The following is a 3,552-nucleotide window of genomic DNA, read 5'->3' on the forward strand; positions in this document are numbered from 1 at the left end:
CGGTCCCGCCATAGCCAAGGGGAGCGAATCACCCGAGTCAACCAAGCATTAGACCTCGCGAAAATGATTGGGCCATAGACAAGAGGAGCGGATCCCTCTCAGCAACCAAGCCGTCACGGATCTGAAAGGAAAACGGTATGTGCGTACATCGAGCATCAATGTCGAGCGACGCGAGCTATAGGAAATGCGGGGGTCCGGCTGCATGAACCCTTTTCCTGACATACTCGATAACAAGATCTTGTGCAGGTTCAGAAGCGAGCCACGCGTAGCATGCGCATACTGAACAGACTCGATGAGACTGGGCGGGGGTTGATTGCTAACCCTTTCCGCATGCCTTCCATGAGGACTTAACGGAGTGCCATATAGGACTTATTACACCGTGACTCCCTGCCGCAAAGCACAAATGTAAACACACCAACAAAAACAGAGCCTCTTTCGAGGACTTGGCCAGATGCATGTCTAAGTCTTACTTCTCATGTTAAAGGATGATGCGGAAAGCGGTAAAAGGGACAAGGAGACAATACTGAGCGGATAGCAAATCCGCAATGAGCTAGCAAGCGTAAGCAGAGAAGTCTGAAATACTTCGCGTAAGCCATCATCAAGCAAAGCGAGTCAAAAAGCGCCGTCGTGAAAATAAATCACGAGCGACATGTGGTACACGTCGAACATAACCACATGAGCAGCCTGCAAGAGAAACAATCCAGACATCGCAAAAATATACATCTCAGTGAATGAGAGATCAGGTGAATCGTATCGGGAAGAAGTTCGTATCCCACAAATAAAGTGGAACACGAAACAGATCAATCGCACCGAAAGCGAATTCGTGTCCCACAAATAAAGTGGAACACGAAGCAAATCGAATCGCAATCGAAGGCTCTCTCGAAGTATCTCGCACATCTCAGCAAATAAATCAGTAATAACAAGGAAGCACGCTATAGAAAATGCTAGCAAAAAATTTAATCAAACATCATATTTTTCATGGCATTTTATCAAAGAATTGGAACTAAACTATGTAACAAAACAAATAAATTCTAACAAGAGAACATATTACATGTTTTTTTATTATCTTTATAAGGCTAAAAATCTAACAAATGTATCATTTTATTATCTAAAAGAAATAGGAAACAAACTAGGAAAGAAATCTAAATTTTAACACAAAATTGAAGTGAGACAGGGGGTGTTTGACTGAAATCAGGTGTGCATCAGGCAATGGGCGCAGGGCCCAGGAAATCTGGCCCAAGGTTGATCGTTTTTGTACAGATTTTTGTGGCTAAACAAAGGGGGTGCGCTGGGCCTCTGTATGGTAGTAATTCGTTTGGCCCAATGTTGTATCAGATTTCATTCAATCATTACCACATTCAAATTTTCAGCATGACTCAATTAATGTCCATTTAATCATGATTAACACCAATTAAATCTAATTAACCAAATTAAAATAGTAACGTGAATTAAGAAAGGGATTAGGTTACACTGATTTGAATGTCTTCTTCTCCCTCTCTTCTCTACTCGGTGCGGCGGCGGAATTCTCCCTCTCTCCGATCAAATCACCGGCCACCGTTAACTCTCCATCTCAATCTCCCTTCCTCCGTCTCCATGAACCAGCGGCGCCATACCTCTCTCTTTCTCTTACCGGTTCGGATCCTCTCTCAATATCGCTCTCGATCTCTCGATTTCTCTCCATCTCATACTCTCAGTCTCCCTCCGTTTCTTCGTGTTTGTTTGTTGCTGTTGTTGTCGAAATTGATATGAAGATTTTGTTGCTTGCAGTCGCGTTCTTGTTGATTGCAGAAACGTCGGCGCATTTTGAAGATGAGAAGCCGAAGGTTGAGCGACGAGGTTCTTTGGTGATTCGCAGATGAAGATGAAACTGAAGCTTGCGCGTTGCTATGTATCGTGGTGATGAACGGTTGTTCGATATGTTGCGTGATATTGTTGCCGCAGTGTTGTTGCGTGAAGATTTGATGCAGATGCGCTGAAGGTTACGCTATGGTGAGTTTCTTCTGCTATGATTCTTTTTCTTTCTTCTGCAGAATAATGATTGAGTGGTGGTTGTTATTCACGTTGGAGATGGAAGATGATGATGAACGTAGCGATGCGGTTATCGTGAAGATTGAAAGAGAAGATTGAAGTCGTGAAGACGATTCTTGAATCAATATCTTTGGTGACGATTTTTCAAGTTTTTGATTATTCTCTCTCCTTCTCCAATTCTTGCTGCGCTTTTGTTTTTGTTGATTAGGAAGATGATTTTCTCAGAAGTGAAATTGGAGAGTGATGATTGAAGTGTGAAGAAATTTCTAATGAAGGTTATGGTGGTTTGAAGGTAGATTGAAGAGTGATCGATTGAGAGGTTGAAGATCGAGAGGTGAAGGTCGATGAAGAAGGTTCGGTGATTGAAGAATGGAAAGAGAGAGTTCAGAGGTGATTTCGTGATGAAGATGAAGATGAGCCAAAGTTTGTTACGTTTCGGTTAGAGTTTTTTCTTACTTTTTCTTTTCTAATTGCTGTTATCCATCTTTTTTGTGAGCCTTCTCCTTCTTCTTAATTTCTGTTATGAATTTCCCTTGTATGCAGCTTTGACGAAGGGCCTGATTTGGTTCGGCTTGATGAATTATTGAACCGGTTTTTTGTCCATGAGTGCAGCCTTTAACTTGCAGGGTTATGTATCAACATGTTGTGACCGAATTTATGAAGATGCAGCAAGTTTTGGAAGTGTGGCTCCGTTTGATTGAAGTTAGCTACGGAATTGGTTCGGGATTGTTTTCTTATGCAGTAAGGTGCTGCCTTGTTAATGAATGACCGACTCGGTTTTATGAATGCTAGCTTGGTGTCATGGTCTCTTGCAGAATTCTGCTTTGTAGTAATTTTGTAATGAGTTTGTGAGGTAATGATATGGTAGGTGTATGTAATTGATGAAACTTGTAACTTCATAATGGATAGACCTTTTACAAAACCGAATCATGCCATTTATTTCAATGCTTGCAGTTAAAACCGACATTTGCATTTATCCTTTAATAGTAACTCAAACCATAACTTGATAACAAAAAAAATTGTTCAATGAAGCACAACCCACCAATACGTTGTAGTGGAAGAGACACTTGAATGAATCATCAGGGTAATTGAATGATCTTTGAATCTTTGGATGAATAAGGTTGAAACTCGAACTTTATATGTTTGCACTTCGATAATCTTGAATTGTTCCTTTTAACTTGTATACCAAGAAATCTCACACAAATGCTTAAAGACTTTAATTCACTTTGATCATTCTAGAACTTATACCTACCTCAAGTCTCAATGAACAAATTCAAATCAACCGCATCTTCAATGAAACTTTTTTTCTCTTACTTTCTGAACGACGAAATAACCATCTTGGATAACTTATAGCTCAAATAAAGAGGGCAAATTTTGGGGTGCAACAGCTGTGTTGTTTCCTGGTGAAGGGTGAAGGGTGAGGATAGTTAGAGGACATCTTTTTAATCAAATTGAGGTCGGGATACCTTCAGATTCGGGTGAAGGGTGAGGATAATTAGAGGACAACTTTTAAAAGTCGGTGTA

At 40.7% G+C, this 3,552-nt stretch overlaps 1 long non-coding RNA gene across 2 annotated transcripts; it reads left to right on the plus strand.

The window, feature by feature from the left end:
- The first annotated feature begins 1,407 nt into the window (after positions 1-1,407).
- Positions 1,408-3,301, plus strand: LOC131639867 (uncharacterized). Of its 2 annotated transcripts, none has more exons than XR_009295079.1 (4): positions 1,408-1,632; positions 1,768-1,989; positions 2,075-2,466; positions 2,572-3,301. It is a non-coding gene; the product is annotated as an uncharacterized LOC131639867 (long non-coding RNA). The 2 variants fall into 2 exon arrangements; XR_009295078.1 differs by having other exon boundaries at positions 2,068-2,466; positions 2,572-3,293.
- Positions 3,302-3,552: the final 251 nt, after the last annotated feature.

This window comes from Vicia villosa, unplaced genomic scaffold (genome assembly GCF_029867415.1).
Source record: "Vicia villosa cultivar HV-30 ecotype Madison, WI unplaced genomic scaffold, Vvil1.0 ctg.002813F_1_1, whole genome shotgun sequence".
Lineage (NCBI taxonomy): Eukaryota > Viridiplantae > Streptophyta > Magnoliopsida > Fabales > Fabaceae > Vicia > Vicia villosa.